The sequence below is a fragment of the Tamandua tetradactyla genome, chromosome 3 (assembly GCF_023851605.1).
Source record: "Tamandua tetradactyla isolate mTamTet1 chromosome 3, mTamTet1.pri, whole genome shotgun sequence".
Classification (NCBI taxonomy): domain Eukaryota; kingdom Metazoa; phylum Chordata; class Mammalia; order Pilosa; family Myrmecophagidae; genus Tamandua; species Tamandua tetradactyla.
In genome coordinates, this window is record NC_135329.1 from 165,618,156 (window position 1) to 165,632,242 (window position 14,087).

The 14,087-nt window shown below is 38.3% G+C and overlaps 1 long non-coding RNA gene across 1 annotated transcript; it reads left to right on the forward strand.

The window, feature by feature from the left end:
• The first annotated feature begins 309 nt into the window (after window positions 1-309).
• On the forward strand, window positions 310-13,493 carry LOC143676464 (uncharacterized). The gene is made up of 3 exons (XR_013172100.1): window positions 310-415; window positions 8,181-8,318; window positions 13,314-13,493. It is a non-coding gene; the product is annotated as an uncharacterized LOC143676464 (long non-coding RNA).
• The last annotated feature ends 594 nt before the right edge of the window (window positions 13,494-14,087 follow it).

Here is a 14,087-nt window from a genome sequence, read left to right on the forward strand (position 1 = left end):
CACAAGAAACCTTTGAGATGTTAGGAAGTTTGCCTGAAGTCATAGCTAACAAATGATGGAGCAGAATTTTTTTTTCTTTTTTAAAATATTTTTAATTGAAAAAATTTCACACATACATTCCATACTTGGTATACAATCAATGGCTCAGAATATCATCACATAGTCGGTATTCATCACCATGTGGAGTAGGATTTGAACCAGGCAATCTGATTCCTGAGCCCATCCACTTTACCACCAAGCCACGCTACCTCTATTAGGATTCTTAGTTTAACTGTGATGTCACAGACCTTCTTTTCTTTTCCTCTAACAACCATGTCTATCTTGTGAACATTATATCCCCCGACTAGACTGTAAGCTTCTTCAGGAGGGCAGGGTGATGATTGGGTTCAGGCGATGGTGCCCAGTTATCTGCCAAGTTAAGTACTGACCTAACCATTACTGCAAGAATATTTCATGGCTGGGTGGTAAACCAGAAGGCTGGTGTATTAAATCATCAGTCAATTGGTTGCATCTTTGACTGATTATGTCTATGATCAACTATTGAATCAATGAGAAGAGAGAATTTTCATTTCTTCTTCACCCAGTGAACCACTCCTGTGGAGTTTGTTGAGCCCCTTCATTGGAGTTGCCTGCCCTACAGACTTTGGATTCTTACATCCCCACAGTTGTATGAGACACTTTAAATCTCATATTTACAGGTATCTCCTGTTGGTTCTGTTTCTGTCAGAGAAGTCTGACTCAAATAGGCAGTGATTATGTCTGTACTGTTCCCTGTTGAATTCCAGGACCTTCTAAGACAGGACTTGACACGTAGCTGGTGTTGGTAAATATTTGTTAAATAAGTGGATATATGTCATTATAAACATTTAATGATTGTCATATTTATAAGAATGGAATAATTACAACATTCCTTAAGTAACATCCAAATATGATCCAGTTATATTGGGGAAAAGAGAACTTATACTGACAAGAGGTATTAAAAAAATTTCAAACGTGTGTAGAAGATTAAAGCTAAAGGGGATTTCAAGGCCAGAATGGGGCACTTTAATTTGAAGAAAAGCTGGTGTTTTTCAAATCTTCATCACTCCCAGCCACGGGAAGAGACTGACAGTTATGGAAGCTTGTAGGCTAGAAGGAAATTCTAATTCCTTGGAATGCCCTGAAGGAGAAGGTAGAGCTGTAGATTCTGACTACTTTACTCTAAGACCTGATAACCCTGAAAAAGTTTTTCTTTTTTTTTTTTTTTAAAAAGCATAAAAAAGAGCACGAGTAAGATTAGAGGGCCAAGTTGGAGCTGTGTTATCACAAACCCTTAACAAATCAGCAAGGTCAGAAATAAGGCAGGCTGCAGGCAATTACAGATTGCCATTAAACTTAAAAATATGTCCCACAGCACTGTTGCTATATGGCTTTAGGCTACTAAAACTCCATGCTGTCAGCTGTGACACTGAGCAGGGGAAAGGACAGTCAAAATTCGTTATTTCTTCATTTTGCAACAAAACAAAAAATCTACACATTTTAATGCAATTAAAATAAGTAAGCTTAGACTGATTTTCATGAGATGATGAAAAAGAAGAAAGGTAGAGAAGAGCTGTTAGATCTTCTTGAAGAAGAATGACATTCCAATGGCTGCTTTATAATTGCTTGCATTTAGATGGTATTATAATCAGTAAAAGGACAACTTTGGCCAATTGGTTTTACTTCAAGTTTTCAAAGTCACGGATTGCAGACAATATAAGCATTGTGTCTGACCCATTAAAAAGATACATAGAGATTATGCCCAAGTAAAAAACATTTCAAGCAAGTGTTTAAAGTAATGTGCTGAAAAGATTCACAACAGTGAAAAGACTTAGATGAAAGAAGATTGAATTCTGAATGAGGGCACAAAGATTAAGTGAATGTCAAGATGGACATTCCAGTATGGATCCATTTCTTGTACAACAATCGAACCTCCTACTTCACAGTGTGGTAGAGTGTAATTTAACTTATGAGGGGGTAAACGTGATAGATAGAAATGATTTGGTGAAGAAGGAAGGATTTTAATGTCAAGGACAACACAATTTATAATTTGATTTTTAATCTGTAGTAGGTAGTATCAAGTCCAAAGAAAAGGCTGCTAATTGAAACAGAACGTGGAGACATTAATGAAATTGATTAGAAGTGACAAAGCAGCTGGGATTGTCTGCATCTTGGCAGATGGAATGGCTCTGATTGATGAAATGACAAGGCTCGGAAACAAAACTGAAAATTAAACGTACAGCCAGATAATCGGGTCACCAAAAATATACAGTTGCATAAAATTTAAAGAACAAGCCATGAAGGGATTTTGAGAGATGCTCCTGAGTCATATTAGAGAACACAGATGTTTGTTACTTGGTTCAATCTTGATACTTCTGATGACTGCTAGGAGTTTGAGAGTTGGCATAGCAGAACAAATGATGCTATTTTGGGGGTTTAGATGGCAAAATCAAAGGTATCAGGACTGCTTTAGAATGACTGTCTTTCTGCTCTTATCCTGAAACTATGACCCCTGTGGGCCTTGCCATATTACACAAATTCAATGTTTTCCAAACTGCATTCCTTGGAGCACTGGGGCCCCACATAGTCATGGTGTACGACCGATTGAAAAATGCATAGGAATCATGCCCAAGTAAATAACATTTCAAGTACGTGTTTAAGGTAATGTGCTGAAAAAATTCACAAAAATGAATTTTCATGGAATCGATATTCTGTGAAAAGGTTCCTAGGTTGGACAAGCCTGGAAAAAACAGAATACTTTGTTTTACTCTTAGAGAGTCTCAGTGCATATTAGCATAGCAAATGCTCCGAGAAGTCTTGAAGTAAAATAAGAATTTCCCAAGCTTCTATGACCGTTGAAACTGATTTTTAAAAACAGCTGCAATATCTGAGAGAGACTATTGCTCTTTGGAGGAAAGTTTGAAAGATGTTGCCCTGGTCTCCTAAAAGCATTTATATATCTGGGCCTTTCTAAGTCAGTCAAAAGAATGACTTAACTCCTGAAAAGAGTACAGCTCACCATGAAATGCTTGACTAACAGTTGATGTTTTCAAATGTATTTGGGAAGATTTGTGTTTACTTTACTCACTCTACTTATATTCATGTGGGTTACAGACTCAGCTCCTGTACATTCTCATAGACAGGCCACAATTCTTTTACACTGAGAGTTTTTGTCTAGTACATGGTCTGGATGTAGGGTGGATATCCTGGGTAACAAAAGCAGTCCTGGTGTTTAGTTTCCTGTGTGCCCAAGCAAGTGCCGTGCAATGGTTAGGCTTAAACAATGGAACTTATTTTGCTCATGGTTTCGAGCAAAGAGTTAAGAGATCATCCATCAAGGTGATGCTTTCTCCTGAAGACTGTAGCATTGTGGGGCTAGATGATGGCAATCGTTGGTCCTTAGTTTGTGACATGATAAGGTCTCTCTTGGTCTCTCCCTTTTCTTCTGGGTTCTGTTGATGTTCAGCTTCTGGTTAGTTACACCTCTGGCTTTTTTTCTCTCATGTGTGAATTTCATTCTCTCATAAAGGACTCCAGCAATAAGATTAAGACCTATCATGATTGGGCTGGGCTACGCCTTAACTAAAGTATCTCATCAAAAGGTCCTACTTACAATGGATTCACAACAGAAATGGGGTAGATTTAAGGACATGTTTTTCTGGGGCATGCGCAGCTTCAAATCATCACACACCACTCTTTGGACCCCCAAAAGACATATTGTTTCTACATGCAAAATACATTCATTCCAATCCAACATTCCAAAAGCCTTAAGCCATTTCATTAAGAATACTAAATACAAAGTCTCATCAAAATTGGTTATGGGTGTGTTCTTCCCTGAGGCACAGTTCCCCTCTCTCTGTGGACCTGTGAAACCCAGAGGACAAATTATCTGCTTCCAGTATACAATGGACAGACAGGCATAGGATAAGCATTCCCATTCCCCTAGGGAGAAATTGAAAGGAAAACAGGAGTCACGAGTCCCAGATAAATGTGAACCTCAGCAGGGCATGTTCCATTAGATTTCAAGGTCTGAGAGTCATCTATGAAATGTTACTTTGTCCTCCAGACCTGATAAAACAGCAGCTCCACATCTTTTAAGGGTTTTCTCAGTGGCCATGCTCTCCCCAGACTTGGGGTGAAGACTCTACCCTTTTTAAGCATCAGGATGGTGGCCAAGCTTTCTGTGAAAGCCACAGCACAGGCCCTACCCTCTCTGAGGACTGGGGTGGTAGTGGTCTTCCTGAACAATGGGGTGGAAGGCCCATCCTCTCCAAGTGCTGGGGTACACTCGCCCTTTCCACACATATAGGTGGGTCTGCTCTCATGGCCCAAGGAGATATCTTTGGTCCAGACCTCAGCTTCCATTGTTCTGCCCTTGAAGTCATTTAACCTTCAATTTGTTCCTAGTCTTTCCCTTTCAATCCAGGCTGGGCAGTGGTTTCATTCATACAAATTAGGCAAAAAGCTTATTGGCCTTGCATGTAGTTCACAGAGTTCCAATCTTCATACACTAGAGCCTGCCATAGATCTTTCCCATATAACTCCATTTCCAGGGTTGACTTTTCCTGAGATGGGGTCTCAGAGAACCGTCTGGATAGGCTCAGACCTTTCCAAACCATCCATTTCTGGTTTCTATGTGCCCAGGAGTTCAGTTCTCAGCTTATCCCTTTCTTGTCTCATTTTTCTATAAACTATAAGGAGAAACAGCTAACTTCCACGTTAGCTTGGAAATCTCCTTGGCTAAATATCCAGGTCATTGCTTTCAAGTTCTGCCTTCCGTCTGACATCAGAACTCAGTTTCACCAAATTCTCTGCCACTTTAAAAAAGGATAGTCCTTCCTCTAGTTTCCAATAACACATTCATCATTTTCTTCTAAGGTCTCATTGGAAATACCTTTAGCATCTATATTTCTATGAATGGTCTCTTCAAAGCAATCTAGGCTTTTTCTACCAAACACCTCACAATTTTTCCAGCCTTTACCCATTAACCAACTCCAAAGCTGTTTCCACATTTTTGGTTTTTGCAATAGTAGCACTCCACTCTTGATACCAAAATTGTATTAGTCATGATTTTTTAGGGAAATGAAACTGACAGGAGATATATCTATGATTACATATATGCAAATATTATGAGTGTTTTTTTTAAATAGGAATTATTCACGCATCAGTAGGGATGGGCAAGTCCAAATTTCATAGGGCAGGCCACAAGCTGGGAACTCTGATGAAGGTTTTTGATGAATTCCACAGAAGAAGCTGGCTGGCTAAAGTAAGGATGCCAATTCTCCCTTCTGACTGCTGAAATCATCAGTTCTCTTTTTAAGGCCTTCAATTGACTGAGTGATTGCAGATATAATCAGCTATAATGTAATCAATTTACTGATGATTTAAATCCATGAAATATCCTCACAGTAACAACTAGGCCAGTGTTTGCTCATCAAACAACTGGACATCATAACCTAGTTAAATTAACCCCTGAAATTAACCACCACACCTAATAATCAGTTACATCAAATGTGTGGTAAAAATGATCATCTCTTTAGGTTGTATTTTTACAAAAATCTGCATGGGATTACATCAAGTATTTCTTCTTTATTCTCCCCAATTTTTGAAAGATTAAGGCAGTTATCTGAAAGGATGCTGTGAATACTTCCTTAGGTTCATAGAATAAAACCAATTTTAAATTACTTTAACTAAAAAGGAGGTAATAAAAAAGGAGGTATGTACCATGCAACATTTTTGTGACATGGGCTGGTGTGATGAAATCGAACAGTAATTGTGTGAGACAGATTTTACAACATTGGGAATTCACTGAGGACTAGAACAGTTCTCTGGAGAGACATGTCAGAATTTAAAGAAATGCTCCACACCTGAGTTAAAACCACTGCATTTTATATCTCCTTAACTTTTTATGATTCAATTGCACAGTACAACCCTGAGAGTCATGCTTTTGTGAGATGTTTAGCTAAGGGCACCTCTTTTAGAATCCTTTTACTTGGGAATTTTAACCATGACTGTTTACAGATCTTTGGATGTAGTTCCATAGAAGATTACACCTCCGAGTCCCACTGATTTCTGTATTCTGTCTGCTTCAGCCTGGTTGCAGCATATCTCTCCCAATTTCTTAACAAAAACATTCACTGCCCTGGTTTCAGACATTTCAACTATAAGTGAACATTGTTTTGCTGAAATGATTAGTTCTGTTGTGGCTTTAATCTGAACAATTAAAATTAAGGTTGAGATGGAAGCAATCAGCTATATACTCTCAAAAATGAATATCTCCTGAATGGGATTCAATTAATGAATTATTTCCTATGACTTCAGTTTTCTTATAAGAAGGAGAGAACTCTTTCTAAAATTCCTAAAATTAGAATAGATTTTATTTTTCAAACATGATTTAATATAGTTTATAGAATTCCAGTAGTATTCTTCATTGGCAGTCTTATTTTTAAGAAGTTTTCTTGGCAGAGCCAGGCTAGTAGTAACAAAAGCAGTGCAAGTTGCACTTCATTTTGAATCCAGATGCACCACTTCCTGGGTCCATTGGAGGGGGACAAGAATGCTGAAATTTTGGATGCTGATACCGTTGAGTAACTTAAATCTGAGGTCGCCTAAATTCTGTCTTTTGGGATGAAAAAGGACAAGCATGGCATGCTGGTTTGAATCTATTATGTTTCTATTATGTATCCCAGAAAAGCCATTTATTAATCCTGACCCAATATTGTGGGAGAAGCCATTCCTTTTAACCCTGATTCAGAATTGTAGGTTGGAAACTTGATTAAATTATCTCAATGTAGATGTGATATACTCATTTGTGAATGTGACCTTTGATTAGATGGAGATGTGACTCTACCCATTCTAGGTGGATCTTAATTAGTTTATTGGAATCCTTTAAAAGAGAAAACATTTTGGAGAGAGTCAGAAATGACAGAATTGATAGCCAACAGAATTTTCAGAGCAGAGCTAAGACAGATGTTGACACTTGGAGAACAGAGACATGGATGTTTGGAGATGCTTGGAGCCCAGCAGATGTCACCATGAGATGTTACACAAGCCAGAACCTGGAGAGAACCAAGAGAAGCCAAGAGATGAAATCCAGCCATGGAGAAACAAAGTGAGGAACCCCCACAGGCTGAAAGCAATGGAACCCAGAAGGAAGGGAACAACAGATGCCAGTCACATGACTATGCCACTGACAGAGGTGTTCCTACCCATCAGCCTTTATTGAATTAATGTATCTTTCCTTGGATGGCTTAGTTTGGACATTTTTATAGGCTTAGAACTGTAAACTTATAACTTATTAAATTCCCCTTTTTAAAAGCCCTTCCAGTTTTGGCATATCTCATACTGGGAGCTTACCAATTAAAACACATGGTTTAATCAATTTCTCTTCTCCTACAATACAACAAGAAGGAAAGGAGGAGCTGGAGAAAGGCAGAAGTTGTACAATGAAAATATTTATTTACTTATTATTATTATTACTATTTTTTGTATGGTCAGGCACCAGCATGGCAGGTGAGAACTCTAACTGCTGAGCTACCATAACCTCCCCCAAAATATTTATATTTTTAAGGCTGAGATAGATTTATGTATAAATCAAAGTTCAAATAATTGCTTGACTTTAGGAAGTGCAACATGCCATTGGCTAAAATGGAAAGAGAATTGCGCCTAGGTTAAAATACAGTCTGAGATGGTTGATAGTCTGGGGGGCAAATCCTCACCCCACGGCTTGGTGCCCAGAACTCTGGCATGATATTGGGTAGTGCCTCTAGAGACTGTGGGATGCCCATTACAGTGGACCTGTGTTATAGATTGACCCTTAAGAAATGGTCGCTTGTTTCCATACTTGTCTTGAGAAACTGCACACTCTGAATGACTCTCATGAATAACAAAACATTATAAAGAAGCAGTAGAATATATGTCTCTACAAATATAGCTTTCCAAACCCAGAACTGAGTGACTTTCGAATTGAAGGGCCTATCAGGACTGACTTGGCATCTGATGTCCTGGGGCTGCCTAAGCAGAGACATTTCTCTTGGAAATTGACAAGCTGTCACTAGAAAGGAAACTGTTCTCCTTTATTGGTTTTAAGAGTTTGGCTTTTTAGAGAGTTTCTCCAACTGAGCTTTTGGTGACATATTTTATTTTCCCACCAACTTTCACAGGACAAAATATTATTTTAACTAGGTCAGCTGGCCCTTCCAGGAATAACTCTTACCTTCTGGATACTTATATCTTAAGGAATGACTGGAATCCTGGAACCTGATTCTGTACTTCGACAGAGTGATGGAGCACTGTCACATGTAAGTTAGTCACATCCTGGATATGGGCTTGGCAAATATTGAGGTTATAGGTTAGGCAAAGCTTGAGACAAGGTGAAGCAGAACAGAAGTTTTGGAACACTTTCTGAATTGCTATTTGTTTATGTTCACTCCATTTCTCTGTCTTTTTTACTTTTCTTTAATCTTAGACATCACATGATTTCACATTTGAAAGATTCTTAGACCAGCTTATCTGACAAAGACTCACTCCCAGTTGTAAAGTCCCTCCTTTGTATCTGATGATTTGAATCAAGAGCCGTTAATAAGATGCACATCAAGCGTTCCTCCACCTATTCTCTTCTCTCTTCCTTTCTATGTTTTGCCTTTTCTTCTTTCATTATTTCTTTTTCCTACATGAGCCACTTTAAACTCCTTTTAGAATGAGGTGTGTGTATAAAAACATACATGCTGCTCTCTTGTTCACCTTTTGACCGACATGGAAGATTTCTTGTAAGATTGCTTTGTACCCAGGGTGGGTCAGGATTTAAAGCTCAAGTACTCCATGTGCTACTTACTGGTTCTGCTTGCCTGGAGCAAAGACTTCTTTAGGAAAATAGTGGGGAATAGATAATTAAAATTCCTGAGGACAGAGAAATGATGAAAAGTATTGTTTTAGTACTATTAGTCTGTAAATGAGAAGCAATATGGAATAGAACTGAGAACATCTGTAAGTAAGAGAGCAACTAGGAACTTTCTCTAAGTTTGAGGTCACAAAAGTCTTAACATCATGACAACATGATGTTAAAAAAAGTTAAAAAAAGTTTTAGTTGGCATATCTTTATCAAGTGGAAATGACAAGAGTGGCGACAGGTGGGAGAGAAGAGAAAGAGGTGGAAGAATCTCAGACATATAACCTCAGAACCTAGAATAAGGCCAGGATAACAGATGCAGGTAGGATAGTTAGGATGAGGCTATGGAGTTTAGTTTTGGGCATGTTGCATTGGGGTTGTCATCAGAAAACCTGCGAACTAGAGATATTTGAGACATCGAGACTCAGTTTTAAGAAGGAAATTTGGAAGGTATATTAGTTTCCCACTTCTGCTGTAGCAAGTTACCACAGGGTTAGTTGTGTAAAAATGATAAAAATTTAGTACCTTATGATTGTGGATGTCAAAAGTCTGAAATGAGTCTCATTGGGCTAACATCAAGGTTGGTCAGGCGCATCTAAGGGAGAATTTGTTTCCTTGACTTTGCAGCTTCTAGAGCCTATCTGCATACCTTTGATAAGGGCCTTTTCCTCCTTCTTCAAAGCCAGCAATGTAGCATTTTCAGATCTCTGGTTCTGACTCTCCTGCTTTTACTTTCATTTATAAGAACTCTTGTAGTTACACTGGGTCTACTCAGAAAATCTGCGTATTCTCCTCTTCTCAAGATACTCAACCTAATCACATCTATAAAGTCACTTTTGCCATATGTGGTAACATATTCTCAGGTTCTAGAGATTAAAAGGGGGACATATTTGAAGGGTTTTGTTCTCCTTAGTGCAGGGGGCCTTTGTATAGAAACAATAATTGGATTCTTCCAATTACGTACTCAAGGGTATGTGGTTAAAGAGAGAATTCCAGAGGGCCGAAGATTAAGGTTTGCTTATCTTAGTTTTTTTTCCCCATCATTTTTCCCATCTCCTTTTATCCTTTCTTTTCTCAGTATCAGGACTAATTCTCTATGCTTTCTTCCTCATGCTTTCAACTACTCTCAGGTGGCTTCTCAACCAACACTTCAACTGTGGTGGTATTTCTCTAGGTGGAAGAGAGTGATTTCCTTTCCTTGTTTATTCTCACTTCTGGCCTTAAAAAGCACTGGACTTTCTTAAAAGAAATTAAAAAAAGAAGAGCAAGAGAATCCATGATTTTAATTTGTCTAGTATAGTCTTAGTCATTAGTCATATCTACTTAGATTGAATTTTATAAAATTGTGTTGTAGTTACACTATTATTAAGTAAGCCACATATAGTTCATCCTTTTTCTCCACTTAAATAATGAGGAAATAATCATGGTTCCAATAGTGGGCTAAACTGTTGTGTTATTGACAAAGTTCTAATTGATTTGAAATATGAGAAAGTTCATGCCCTTCTCTGAAATAATTGGCTTAGATCCCTGGGGACTCTACCTGGAATTAACTATTGGAAACACTTAATGAATGCTGGCTTCCTGCTGGGCTCTGTGCTTAGTGCTGCCCCAGAGTTGAACTGAGTGGCAGTGTGCTGTAGATCGAGAAGGCACTTAACCTGGGGCAGCGGGGTATCTGGGCTTCACAATTGAGGGTCGTTTAAATAATCACTGATTCTTCATTCTTCCTAAACATTGGCGTGCCTCCGATGAGCTAGGCAGTGTGCTACAGCGGGAGAAAGGATACTGAATAAACCAAAGTTCTTAGTAATCAAGATGCCAACAGTCAGTGGCTGGGGGTGGGAGGAAAAGGTTTCCAAGAAAATAAGCAGCTATATTATTGTGTTAAATTCTGAGATAGGAGCTGGTATGCCTAGAGTACTATGGAAACAAATATGAGAGGTACCCAGTCTAATTTGGCATTCCAGGAAAGGCTTTCTACAAAAGGAAACATCTAAGTTGAATCCTGAAAGAGCAGTAAAAATTATTTGCACTAATGTAGAGATAAGGAGAGGGCATTATGATCTTATAATCTTTCCTGGGAGAGGTGCTGGCAGGTACAGAAGATGGGATGAGAGAAAACAGCATGGCAAGACACAGGAGCGAATCCTTACTCAGCTCCTGTCTGGGTAAACTTGGGAAAACTACTTAAACTGTTGAGGACTGTCTGTTCATCTTTAAAATGAGGCTAATGATGTCTGTCTCGTAGGTATAATTGTTATGAAATGGTAGAGTTAGGATTTTAAAAATATAGGAATAATGTTTCTTTTTTTTCTCTTTTGCTTTACATTATTACATAGTAATTAACCAGTGATCCTCTCCTGTACTCAAAATAACTGAAAAATGAAAACCAAAATAACAAAAATAAAATACCAAACTGAATATGCTCTAGGTTTCTTAGCCTGGGTCAGGGTTATCTATTCTGACTATATAGATCTAAAGCTAGATTATTAAATGACTAATAGTGATTATATTTTGCCAATCATGGTTGAAGTAGTACTCTTCTCCAGCTTATGTTATATTCATTTTTTAAATTAGAGCAATTGTAGGTTTATAGAAAAATTATGCATAAAATACAGAATTTCCATATACCTGCGCCCTACAGTTTACCCTATTAACATTTTGCATTAGCATGGTATTTTTTTTCTTACAATTGAAGAAAACAATATTATTATAGTCCATAGTTTACATTAAGATTCACTGTATTGTACAGTTCTATGGCTTTAAAGGATTTTTATCCTAGATTTTTTAAGACACTGGCATCAGATGAACACCTGTACACAAGGCTTGAAATAGATGAATTATGGGCCTAAAAAATAGCATGTACAGTATTTGATTTCTGTGCTGTAATTTCATAGGAAATTTTCTTCCAGGGAAATTGTGAGTTTAATAAGCTGGAAGTTCTCTTTCTGATATTGGAAGCAGTTGGAAAGAGTGGGCATGACTTAAGAGGGAGTGAGAAGCATTATTTTAAGTGAGGACAGTTTAATCGTGCTGACTGATGAACGCATCCTGCAATTTAGAGCAATTTGTCCTTTCCATGCAAGTCTGCATTATCATCATGTGCCATTACTCTTGTTACAAATACACATTGGGATGCTGGCACTACTTATTTTTTCTAGGAGGTTTATAAAACTATATATTGTTCAGTAGTCACATAGGCATCCCAAGTTCATGGGAAATTGAATGGAGACGTGGCATAGAACCAGGGAAAGGGTTACAAATAAGGGATTTAAAGCAACAGAAACCTCAGTTTAAATCCAGGACCTTATATGGCCCCGAAAGATGATCAGTGTCTCTATGTCTCAGTTTTCTGATCTGCAAAATGGGACCTTAAATAGCACTTTCCTCCAAGGGTACTTAAGGAATTAAATTAAATAATCCATTAGAATTATGTTGAGAGTAAAAGGGAGAGCCAGAAACAATAGCAGCAGTAACAGACTGGCAGATTATTGAGAAGAGGTAAAGTGGAGTAATAAAAAATAGACATAGGAAGGAATGGGTAACCTTGGGATTCTTTCCCAATGAAAAAATCAAAGAAAAGCAGCTGCAGGTGGGCCGGAGTAGCAAGAAGCATGAGACCCAAAATCTCAAGTGGAAGCTTTTCAGTCCCATCGTATTTGCATAGGTCTTGCATAAATTGTTTGGATAATTATAAAGGTAATGGGATGTCGGTAAATAGAGTCAAAGAAGGTCCAAATTGGAGTGAGATGATTGTGAAAGCTGACTCCTAGAGATTTTTTTTAAGCTCCTGCCTTCTGAATATGATTTTATCCTAATAAGCTAATTAAATCTAAAAGTGTGAAAGTGAGTCTGAACACGGCTTTCTCTTTGCCTCTTGTCTTATTTTTTTAATAAGCACAGGCCTTTCTATTGCTCTCTCTTGAGATATATTTTCCAGCTAGAACACTTCAGAATAGATTGCTCGGGCTACCTCCATTAACACAGCAATTCTCCCCTTTGCAGGTGCAGGCCTGGGCTATACGTGTCTGAATTAATGGACACAGCTCCCAGTCACGCAGGCAACTTGCTAAGTGGTCTTGTTTCCCTCTGCCTCTGCCTCTGCGGAGGGCAGTGCTCAATGCCTGAGAGTAGGCAAGCTTAATTAAGTAGGGGTCCTTACTTTGAACAATATCCTCATTTTAATTCTGAGATGCTCTTAATTCTAATGACAATTCCACTCTTAAAAGGATCCCTGACAACAAATTGGATATGTTCTTTGCTGAATTTATTCGGCATTATTTAGGCTGATAACAATCTGTTTTGCAAATCAGGAGAAATTGAACAATTACTCAGAAGTCCCCTGAGCAAGCCTTACATTGGGTCTGAACAGATTGCTGGTGATTTTTTTTTCTTTTTCTTTTCCCAGTGCTGCATATTACCTTCCTGCCTTTAAGAGTTTGCTTGACTGGAAGAGAGGGAATATCAACATGAATCTACACGACAATATGCTACATGACCCAGATCTAACACACTGGCTTTCCCTGAATAAAGGCTTCATGACAAGCCATTGCAGGAAATACTTCAGGGCTTTATAAGCCTAATTATAATTTCATTAACTTAATCATAAATTACCCCTGGCTCAGTTCTGCTTGTTACCTTTTCCCTCTCAGTTCAGATTTTGACCCATGGGTTTCCTATTTAATGTGGCAGCTGCTTAGATCCTAGGTGAAGGATAGACTTGAAATGCAAGCAGTCAGGGGGCTATCTTTTTCAGTCTGTTTGAAGTGCACCAGGAAATTGTAGTCTTAGCAGGAAGAGAAAAAGCTCAAATGCTGTACAGACACTGCAGCTTCAAGTGTTAAACTGGAGGCACTCTAAGCGAACATGGTAACATGCTGTCTCTGCACCAAAGGTTCTTAAGTCTTAAAAAAAAAAAATTAGATCCCGTTTGCAAAGTACTGCACGCGGGTTCTTCCTTCTGATTCAAGTTTTAAGATTCACTTAGAATTAAAATCCGGCAACAGATAAAAAATCAAAAGTTTCAAGTGTCACACATAAGCTAGTCAGTTTATGGAAATGGAAGAATACTGAGGAAGGCACATCTGGAAGGCTGTCCAATAGCTCTGAGAGTTATGTGCTGTGCAAAGGCGTGACTCCTCTATCACTTAAGGAAATCTGCTGGCTGCTCTAAGTTTAACAG